This window comes from Corvus moneduloides, chromosome 2 (genome assembly GCF_009650955.1).
Source record: "Corvus moneduloides isolate bCorMon1 chromosome 2, bCorMon1.pri, whole genome shotgun sequence".
Classification (NCBI taxonomy): domain Eukaryota; kingdom Metazoa; phylum Chordata; class Aves; order Passeriformes; family Corvidae; genus Corvus; species Corvus moneduloides.
Genome location: NC_045477.1, coordinates 94,535,143 through 94,547,347, shown reverse-complemented (window position 1 = coordinate 94,547,347; position 12,205 = coordinate 94,535,143).

The following is a 12,205-nucleotide window of genomic DNA, read 5'->3' as shown; positions in this document are numbered from 1 at the left end:
GTGCAAAGATTTTTAGGGGCAGAGATATGAAGAATATGCTATTGAAATTAACATATTTCTTCTAATTAAAGTATGTTTGTTTCTAATAAAGAGACCCTCCCCCCTCAAATGACTGCATATTGTTTTGTCACTAGCACAATATATGGATTTCCTTTCTTTTTTCTTAAAAATTGGTAACTGGGGAAAAAATTCTTGAATATCATTATTTACCGTGCTACTGTTCAATAACACTACTTTCTACTGAATATACTGTAGATGCAGATTGCGTTTTTTAACTGTATGAAATATGAGCCTTAGAATAAATTCATATTTACATAGACTGCTAACTACTCTGAGCTTCAGTGAACAGAAAGTAAACAGTCAACACTGAAAAAAAAAGACAATTAAATCTTCCTTCTTTTCAGCATTTCATCCCACAGATACAGGGTTCTATAGACTTAGTGTTCTGCAAATAGAGTCAATGGGCTCTCTGGTGCAGTTCTTAATGAAATCATCACCCCTTTCGACATTTAAAAATTTGGAGATTTATATTACAAACAGTTATAAAAAACCAAAAAATTCTGTGTGACATTCTGGGATGCAGGCTTTTCATACATGGTATAGGAAAATATTGTTAATGAAATGGTTGAAAATGTGATCAAAACTGATGATTTATAAGAATCTTTTGTTTGACAAATTTATATGCATTTAATAACGTGAAGATGTATATATACATTTGTTTGATTAGTGTCCAGGGTACTCTCTAAGGAGTCTGGCAAAAAGTGTTTTCCACGAAAAATGAAGTAAACAAATTTTACTTTTTTTATACTTTTCTTTTTTTTTTCTTTCTTTTCTTTTTGCTGTTTTTTTTTTTTTTCAATTTCATTCTAGAGAGCAGATTTAAACAGTTTACCTTAACAGGGTAAATATACGAAAATTTTATAACTAAGTTTAACTTTTAAAAATAAAAGAAATTAAAAAAAAAGGTATTAAAGAAAAAAAAGAAGTCTATATTGAATATTGAATGATTGCCAAAATCACAAAACTGTTCCATTAATGAGTATTTTTAACAATTCTGTAAATTACAGAAATAGGCAACAGCCTTCCTTAGTTTGCCTCCAAACAGAAGAAGTATCTCTCTGTATGTTCCTTAGTAGGCTTGGTAACTGCAGGAAGTTTGTATCCTAGATCTATGAGATCCAAAACACACCTAACACCCCATACACCACCTAGACTTCTCATTTGTCTTGTTTGCCTATATCTGGCTTACCAGTGAACTGGCATCAAAAACCAGTGGTCTAATTTTCTTCTGCTGACAGATGAACACAGTAGTTCACAGATTGACCTCAGAGGATGAGCTGCACAGTTATGTCAGCTAATTTCAATCAACTAGGTTTCTTCATCTAGTTTTCTTCTGCAATGAAGGGCTCTGGCTAGAAGTCATTAAAAAACTGAATCTCATTTTTAGGCTTCCAGGTTTGTTTTGTAGGGACTGGCATCATTGTCACTTTGCCCCTCTGTTGGCCTTGTTTAACACCTCACAGCCAGGGCTGTTTGGCAGCCCCTTCCTTACAGCCGAGCAGGTGAGTCCTCCAGAGATCAGCTTCTCGTAACGTGCCCCTTGTACCTACTCTGAGCCTCTTGCTATCAGGCAGTGATGAAAAACCCAGTCTTTTTCCCCTCATATTCATGTGTCCTGGCTCTCTGTTTAATGCAGTAGGGCCCATAAGGCTGGGGCAGTTTGGCATTGCCCCTTCCACAGTAAAGCATAGGGTTGGTAAAACTGATGTAACTGATCTGACTCACTAATTGAGCCATTTAACACAGAGCAGCATGTCACCCAGAAAGCATCTGATCCTAATGCTTCCCAGAGCCTTCCTCTCCCTTTCAGAGGCAAAAAAGTTCCAACCTAACCCACAAATAACTAAAAAACTTCATGCTGTTAAATTGCAGGTTTTTGGTCTCTAAATTCTGAGAATTGTCCAAAAATCTTGAGTTTTATCTGCTAATAAATAATCCAAGTCTGAAAAATTACAGAGGGTTAAACACACTACATAGGTCAGGTTTATTCTGTTAAGGCTTATGTTCATGTCCTCTTTCTTTATTGAATACTTGCCCTTCTTTTATCCTTAGACTACTATGGTCATTTGTCAATGACAAATTGTTGAGTTTGGATGTATTCTTCTTCTCAAGAAAAGGACTTCAGATTAGATCTGTACAAATATTGAGGCAGCTAACCTTGGGAAGTGTCCACTGACATCACCTTTCTTAGCTAATTGCAGATGTTCAGGACTCAAGTGGTAAATATTTAACAAGAGGGGTTTTCTCTCTCCTCAGTATGACTCCGAGGTACTCGAGACACTGCATTATTTTAAACAAGATGCAATGTATTTTAACCAAGATCTGTCAAACTGCATGCTGCAGGTGTTCAAACCAGGTTTCAAATCCTATCAGAGTATCTGACAAACAAGTGCTATCAAGCTGATCCTTCCAAATGCAAAGCATTACAACTCCTTCTATGTTTCTAATAATCTACTTCTATGTCTTCTTTTCCATGAAACTTATTTTATAACAATGCTATACATTGCCATATAAACTGTTTAGGACAAAGCTGGTTTTAAAATCTGATTATGGGAAATAGCTCTGTTATGGCAGAATCTGAATGGGCACTGTTCAGACAGGGAGAACTGATTTTAAGTTTCAGAAGAGAGGGTTAGATAAACCTGTATTGGTACACAGGAGTCTTCTGGCTACTGCATTTTCTAATTTGGGATGTATAGCTCTTTATCTCTTCATCTTTTGCTGCTGCTCCAAGTTTCATGGAACAGTATGTCCTGTCCCCATTACTTCTGTGGCTTGTTCTTTCCAGCCTGATTTAACTCAAAATTTTAAACAAATCCTTTATTTTCTGTTTTACTGTTTCTGTGGTTTCAGAAAATTTGTTTCTTTTATTTATGTTCCCACCCAGAACTCCCTCTCCCATTTACCTTTTTCAGGGGCACTTCAGTCAGGATGATCTACTCTGAGTGACTTGCAAACCTCTGCTTTGTTTATCTTGACTTCTTGTCTATCGCAGCCTTTTAGAGACATTGAGTCTCCAGAAGGACAGAGGAAAACAAGAATATTGTACCTTGAGGAAAATCCTAAGCATCATCCAGTGCTAGGTTTTCACTATGGAGCTCTACATAGCGTCAAACTCCATCTTCTATTTTCTGAAATTTCACTGTTATCATGCTGAGAATGCACAATTGCAATAACTCTCTTATCATACTTTTAAATAATATAATACAGTCAAAAATCCTTTTCAGTCCTTGGTGTCTTTAGCAACAGCAACAATTTTCCATTCTTTTGTTCCAGTAGCATGTACATGGCCAATCATACAGCTCCTGCAAGACTGGTGGTGTTTTTTTTTTTTTAATTGGTAATTTTTAATAAGTAGATACAGTAGAGAAAGACAGACATTGGAGTTTCAAATTAAAAGGGAGTGATTAAGAAGGGTAAGACATTTGAACTGAATTGCTCTAAATGAACTGATAGAGGTGCAAATCAGTCATTACAAAAATTATATAATTTTAGGTCTTAGGTTAAGTTCTGTGAACTGTTTAATGTTATAATTGGCTGCTGCCAAAATCGTCAAGTTGAATGAAGCTCTAAGTTTAAAATGTCATAAACTCTCAGCATAAAGATTTATATAACACAGGTATCTGACCTACCACCACATGACAGGAGGTATTTGTTAAGTCTTATTTGACTCCTGCAAAATGGAAAAGAAAAGGACTAGAGAAAGAAAACATACATCTTCTGGACAATATCAAAACATTATGAATCTAGTCTGATATCTGAGCAATGAATTCAGAAAACTGTGGTAAACATAGTTGTTTCTTATTAAAAAATAAGATTTGATACTTCAAGTGGTAAATTTGTGTGTTTATTATGATGAATGAAGGTGGTTAATGTCAAATCTCAACAGTGTGTACTTAGCAAGACTTTAGTGGAACATTTCATAAACTAAGTATACACTTTCTGAGGTTTTGCAGGCATTCAGTGGGTCTTACCCGTACACATCTTCCCTATTTCTTTACACCAATGACCTAAAAGAAAGTTCCACTTGATTAGTCTGCATACCACAACATAAGGTCAAAATACGGTGCCATTTACTGGCCTAAATAAAGCACAGGGGGTTGCAGTGAGTTCAGGGGGACAGGTCTGGTAGAAACCACCTTGCAAAATGAATCAGGAGGTAACTACTCCTACAAGGAAAGCCATACAGCTTGGTGATGTTTACAAAAAATTGCAAGCAAACCCATGCAAAAAGGTGTAAGCAACATTCCTTGCTTCTTATGTCATAGTTTTAAAGAAGGATGTAAGTAGAGCACATTGAAGATGTCCTACATATCTAAATATCCTCCTATACTAACATGGCTAAAGAGCAATTTCTCATATCTGCAGTCTGTCTGCATGTTTGTGGCTTCTTTGCAATAGTGGAACCTGTACAGGGCAACAAAGAAATGGAATGAGAAAAGATGGATAAAAGGTTTGAAGTTTAATGGCCAGCAAAGTTGCCTAGTCATCATTTACAATATCATGATACCTAAGGCAGATGTTTTATTGAGGGAAACAACAAAGTAAACAAGGAAGTATTTCCAGCTGTTCTAAGGGTAGTAGATGAACTGGTCCTGTCTTGCAGTTCATGCTAAAATAGCTGAAGCTTCATACACACCTTGGTAATGGTGTGTTTTTCTGATTTCCAGCCATTTCTATGGACATATTCCTTCATTGAAAAGAAATGCCAGAAGCCAGTAAGTACCTACTGCCTGTACAGTACCCTTGCTATGAAATAATCCAAGCTGGCATTCATAAAAATATTTTATTTATACTCTCCCAGTTATGCCTCTTCCCAATTTCTTCCTCACAAGCACTTCTCTAAATAAATAACAACTCAGTGGCCATATGACTCTTAGAAGGTAGAAGATGATGGTAGTGTAGTTTTGCACAAAAGAAGCAAGAGTCACTAACCAGTGTTTTATTTAAATGTTATTCTTTATATAAAAACACTGAAAATCAAAGCTCTTAGAAAACTACCTGTCCGTTCACACCTACCTTCTCTTCCACATTATTTAATTCCTGTTAATTAAGTCACTCCCAGCAAGCTACATTTCTGTGCTTTTGCTTTAGTCACTGAGACTTTTCATCTCCTATCTTGAAGAACAGAACACTTAAAAATACGATTATTATCTGTCCCTTCCTTACCTTCCCCCCCCAGCCTTCTGACCAAATTTTCTTTACCCCCAAAACCTGTGTATTGTTTTTTGTCTCCTCTGGTTAGGTCCTATCTGGAAACTCATTCTCTTTTACTCTAGTCCCAGCTCCTCATTACATTTTACCATTCAAAAGTACAGACAGGAATAACACTGAAGTAAGGAGCCAGATACATTTTCACAACAGTAAAAGCACCTCATTTATGCAGCAAACTTCTGCCTTAAATTTCATTTGCAGTAAATTTCATAAGTCTTTTTACAGGTACACATTTGATTTCAAAAAGCAGGAGAAACTAATAAAAGTTCACCAAAAATGAAAACAGAAAATCTGAACAAGTAAATAAAGTGACCAGCTGGAGTGATAGCATTTATCTTAATTTCATTCTTCGGGCTCCTTTTTCTACTCTTTTCCAGTAACATATCTATTTCTCAACTTATTTTTTCTCAATAAACAAGCCTCAGAGAATTAACAGATGCCACAACCAGGTAAATGTGCATCTCTTCTGCAATTTGTGCAGCACTCAAATTCACTTACAGTTTTGTGGGGTTGAGAATATTTAGTCTCACTATAAAACTTATGATTTGCCTAATGCCTGAGACCAGAGCAGGATTAATGTGAAATATCTGCTCACTTCTTGCACTGAGTTCAGAGGCGGAGTAGAGGCTGATGCAGAGAAGCCCTTCTGCAGTCCCTGCTTGTAAGGCAGATAAAAAACCCCAAACCACTCCAGTACATGCCACTGTGCACAAGCCTGCCAAAGCCTTTCTGCTTCCTTTCAGGGGTCAGAAGCCAGAATTATTTTGATAGGATGGAGAGTTCTGAGGACTGGCATGCAAATATTCATAACAACTGTCCCACTTTGCTCCAAGTTCCTGTTTATTACTTCTTATTCTTTTCAGTATCAGTAAATCCCTTCAAGGCTTCTGTTATTATTGAAGAGGAGCCCACCTGGGAATGTTTAGGTCCTTTAGTAATAGCCTTAGGCCCAGATCTAATGTCTACTGAAAAAGGATTCACTGCTTAAAGGAAATACTGATGACAATTCGTTAGGGCATCATAAAAAAATCTGTTTCAACTTAGAAAAAAAGCTTCTAGGTATGTGAACAAATATTGTAGGTTAGCACTTACTGTATACAGACTTCAGGATACACAGAGATGTCCTGTAGTCCAGTCTTCCTTTAAATGTTTGCTAAGCACTTAAAAAAAAAAAATAGAAGAAAGAATAAAATAAAAGAAAGAAAAAAGAAAAGGAGTTCATAATGTTTTAAACTATAATATAAATCTACTGATCTGCTATTAATACAATTCCTGTGCTGTCTGAGGTTTGAGACACACATGTGTAATTCTTCAATGGCATTCTGCGTGTTATCTGGAAGGTCTCTCATTGCTGCTGCATCAATGCAAACCAGACTACACCCAGGCGAACAAAGGAAATTTAACTTTCATAAGTTGGTTTTAAAAATGCATTTACTTTGACTGCATTGAAAGAATCTAAAAAAAGATGAAAAGCATCTTTAGCATGCCCAAAACATCTGGTTTCATATTTTGAGACCAAAAGGAAATTGCATGAAGACTAAAATCTTGTTTTGATTTATATTATTATTGGAGGGCCGAGAAGCTGCCAGTCATAAAATAAAATTTTATGATGATAAATAAATAAGGAAAACAATCTGACAAAACATGTTGTGGAACAAAGCTCTATTTCAAGTTTAATTAACTGATAACAATGTTTATGATAGAAGAACTGTGCCACCAATTATACAGCTAGTAAATGCATGCTACCAAAGCAAAGACCGGCCTATAAAAGCCTGGCTAAAAAGGTTTCTCCTGCAGCAAAATACTTCCAAACACAAAAGAGAAGGTATTCTCCATGTAGTAAATCATGCAGCAATTAAGACCCTCTTTGAAGACGTTTATTAGTCTTTATAGATAGTATGACAATTGCTCTGCTTCAATTGCACATTGTAAATTGCACAATAGTAGTAGTTTCTGCTCTCTAATATACCTACTGATAGTTCCTGGAGAAGCTGACAGCTTAAAAATTGTTACAGGAAAGATATATCTGTGGGGAGACAAGTAAAAAATAAATGTTTTTAGCTCTGCAGCACTTTGCCTTTTTCGAAAACCTTGTATGCAATCATAACAAAGTGTTCTAGCAAGAAGATTATTTTAGAAACATGAAGATCAGCTGCGTTCTGCAGGGAGAAGTGATCCTTAATCATACATGTAAGAGTTCAGCTGCTTTTCTGGTAACAGAGGCTTGCATTTAAAATTGCTACGTACTTCCAGTCCTTGTGGTTTAAAGACACTGGGATCACAGCCATGATATGCAGTACAAATCTTTAACTTTCAGTTTATGCTATACTATAATTTGCCACTTACTATATAAAATGCAACATACAAAATACAAGATTTTGTATTATAGATATTATGAATCGCTTGCTAAAATAATGCTGACATTTCTGTGAATAGGTTAAAAAAACTTGGCTCCTATTCTGAGACTACTCCTTTTTCAACTTCTGTAATGATAAACCCCATTTAGGAAGCCCTGAACTTGGGTATCTGCAGGAACAGTACATTAACTATTCTGATCACATGTCTTATCACGGCTTTTCACCCCATTAACTGTAACTGAGCAGTGAACTGTTGGCCAGACTACAACCCCAGTATAAGTTCTCCTTGTGCCTTCCTATCTCCTTCCCTCCTGCTGTTCAGTTTAAAAACACAGCTCTGTCAGAAAACAAACAAACAACCCCCCCATTCAAATTGTACATTAAATAATATAGGAAGGAAATCTTTCAAATGTTTCCCAAAAGAAAACATATAGTGGCATTTGTATATGTCGAGAGCAAAGGTTTTCAAACCAAAAAACTGGAAAGATCTTTGTCAAAGTCAATGCTTAGCAACATGGTAAACATTCAAAGGAAGTCAAAAAAAGTTGTTGCAAAAAACTTTTATGGTTTTAGCTTTACATACATTTACTTCAAGGCGGGGAAAGAAAAGATCAAAAGCATTCTGAAGAGGATTTGGTGTTTTAATAATAAGCCCAAAATACTTGGAATTTATATTTCCCTAACTTCTTTGTTGATCCACATACAATAATTCTTCCCATAGCTGCATTTTGCTATTGCTTCTTTACCTGTCTTGTTTCCTCTCCTATTCTGCTTGAAATATGATAGTCTTCTCAGTCCTCCAGTTTGGGGCTGTTTTTTATTTCTTAGGTGCGTGTAAAGCTCTCACTTTTTTTCATCAGTTAAAATGAACCTGAGGAGGCTATGCTTCTTGTGGTTTCTTCTAAGTACATGTGCAAGCAACTTAACATCCTCTCTCCAGTCCTGGAGGGAATTACTTCTGGCATGTTTCGATTCATTATCTTGAATCTTAATCAGCTGATGAAAAAAAATTAGTTCCATCAGCTGATGAAGGCCCAGAGTAATGAGTCAAAACATCCTGATCAAGACTTCCAGCTGCACTGAATGGGACTCTACAAGTTACATTTACCCTCACTGCATTCTTACAATTAATTAATAAATTCCCCTCTTCTATGCACCCGTCAGAAGTAAACAGCTACAGGATATTAGATCATATGAAAGACTATTGTGTCCTTCAGTCATTTGGTGTCTTACTCCTGTAAATCTCCAGAAAAGGTTTTACAAATTTTATCATGCTTAACTTCTTGAAAACAAAGTGAGAAAGGATGTTTCTGACTTTGAAATGCAATCCAATTATTGTAATGGCCATAAGGCCATTATATATATTCTTAATACTATAACTGACTGAATAATATACTCTTAATACTATAACTGACCAAAACTTTTCAGTAATTTTATGGTTTCAGGCATCACATTTTCCAACAGGAAAACAAGGAGAAAAAATATTTTCATGCCCAAATGGGTTTGCATGTAAGGCCTACATAATTAAAATGTACCTGCTAAAATAGAAAAGAAAAAATAAATTGCGCAAAAAATTTTGAGAAATGTACAAAAAAAAGAAATTAAAAAAAGAAGGACAAATACTTTTTAATATTCTATGAAAATAACTGTGGGTGTTTCATATAAATATAGTAAATAATCAAGTTAACACAACTGTTTCTAAATCAACTATTCCTTCAAGATGGTACACAAATATCTGGGGAAAAGAGCCTACAGCTCTCAGATCCCTTTTGACTTCTTGATGCTACCCTGTGTCCAAATAGCCATGTTGCTCCCTCCTTTCTCTTGGAGTCATAGCTATGTAGCAATTGGCGCAGTAATCATACCATACAGTTATCCCTGCATTAGTGACCTCCAGACTGCATTACTGCAACTCAGACCTAGAAATTAAGCTGCATGGCCTGAAAAAGCTCCACATGAGGGAAAATATGACAGAATGTCTGCTTAACGAAGCAAATTGCCACATTTATCCACTTCAAGGTCTCCATCTTGATATTAAAACCTCTCAATGTGATATGAAATCTCTGTACCTCTACCTACAGGATCACCTTCATCTACATGGCTATGATGTCCTTATCACTCTGAAACTGTGAAACTGCTGGAGTCAAGGAGAAAATATGAAGTGGAATACTCAGAATCTTCACAGAAGCCACATCAAAACTTCAAGTTTCATATCCTGGTGACAAAAGCTATTAGAAACTGCAGATCTACCTCAGAACCCATGGCCCTGTGCAAAACACATCTCTGATTTGTCTTTCCCTTCACCCACACAAATGTGAATCAAGCTGTTTTTCCTCTAACCCAGTAAGAAAGAGAAATTGTTATTATTGTCATGGTGATGAATAAGAAGAGTGGAAGAAAGGAGGATGTGTTGATCACGTGGATCTCATCTGGGGTGACATTAAGAGAAGTTAAACAAAATTAAAATTATTTTCAAAATTTCATGAACAAAGTCTGCATGTTGATGAATGACCTTATGTGAAAAACTTTGCTTAGTTGTCTGTAACCTCTCCAGCATGTCCCCTTAATGATCTTTTTCTGAGCAACATCATGTTCTAGCCAAATCTTCATTAGCCTCCATCTGACCACTACCGTACTCAAAAGAAGAGGCAGAAAAAATAGAATGCAAAGCACAGAGGAATCTCCACTTAAAAAGCCCAAGAAATCCCAAGCACTGTAAAAACGCAGCACTCAATTGTAAGGATGAAGGTAAAAAGATGTCCCCAAGGCAATCAGGAGGTTTGAATTTCTAGGATATAATGCTGACAATAGCCAAATAAGACTGCCGTGATCTGAAATGTAATAAATATTATTGCTATTGTATATGCTATTAAAAAAAAAAAAAAAAGATACAAAAATGGTGAGATTTTGCATGCTAAGTGCTACAATAAGCAGCATATAAGAATCAGAAAACAGAAATAAGGATTGGACTTTTACAGATTTATTTTACCCTTATTTACATTCTGTGTCATCACACTGGCTGTTGTGACATTGCATTTCTAATCAGGCTAGAACTGTCTGCTTTTAACTAGAACAGGATCTGAGACTGCTAATTTACCCTTGTTATTGACTTCACAGGCTCTTTTGGCAGCCTTATGACTTGGTTACAGGAGTCTCCACCTGACTGAGATCCCAGTTGCATGCTTATGATTTGACAGTTTTTATTTGACACCTGGATATTTCACTAGGTGATTGAATCACTCCAAGTAATTCTGGAATGACCACATATGTTTCTACATGTACAGAAACCAGCACTGACAGATAGGGTGTAAGCCTGTCTGTCTGGACTCCTGGTGTTATAGCAGCTCAGAGTTCTTTTATCTCAGCAGTGTGATAGTTCTCAGTCCCAAAATTATAAGCTCACGAAGATGGTTTGCAGCCATGCTATTCCACTCCTTATTTTGGTAGGGATATGCTATGGCTAAATTCAGTGCTAGCATAAGCAGCTACTCCTGCCACTTGTTGGGATATCAGCTGCGTTTATTTACTGTGATGTATCCTACTGCTTTTGCCTTGGCATTTCTGAGTTTCCCTGTCATTATGCTGTTCCACCTGTGATATATCTACCTGTTATATCAGTCCTCTCTTCTCTGGCCCTTTTAAGTGCTTCCTTATTAAGCTTTTTAAAACTGAAAAGTGAAAAAAAAAGCACTCACACAATGAGCACTGATACCAAATTTTGTCTTCGTAGCAAAAAAAAAAAAGATTTACAGGAGACAGAGGAAGATTTGTCATGGTCACATGTCTAGCCTTGATGCTACACACTCTTAGGCAGAATAGCTAAGTTCCTAATATTTGCATGGAAAAAGTATCTTTCTGCACAGGAATTGTTTGTGCTTGTAACTCAATAATTAGACATATGAATATACCTCATGACTGCAGAAATGAAGAGAGAGCAATTAATGTTGTTAGTCCCCTTGATACTGTCTGGGTGGCAGCAGGTGTTACAGTTGGGACTACTAGATAGATAATATGTCTTCACACATGGGAATGTGACAGCATACAGAGCAAAAAGCGTGCCTCGTGGAAGGTGCTTCCTTTCTCTCTTCAGTTGAAAACAAAGCAATGCAGGTCTGAAAAAGGAGAAAATGATGTGAAAGAAAGGTAAATAATTGCCCCTCTGGGTTTTCATACACAACTTACCTCACATGTGCAGCAATGCCTGGAGCTAATCTCTCAGTACTTTTTGTAGCTCCAGTTAGAGTGATATTTGGCAGCTGCTAGATGAATCTGGCTTATCTGTTGCCAAATGCGTGCAGTACGTGTGTGTGGCAACTGCTGTCTTCACCAAAAGAAGATTGGCTCAACAGTATTTGTTATACTTTCCTTCTACTATTTCTACCCCCAGGAATATAACTTTACTGCTAAGCATTTTATTTTTCAGTCTTTATCTGGCTACAGTACCAGATGCTGAAGTGCTACACTATCCCACCAGACCGGTAGTTTGGTCTCAGTCTGGCAGCATCTCTGCATACCTCCCCAAACTTAGCATAAAACCACTTTCCTGCCTAATTACCCACTAGACTACTGCTTTT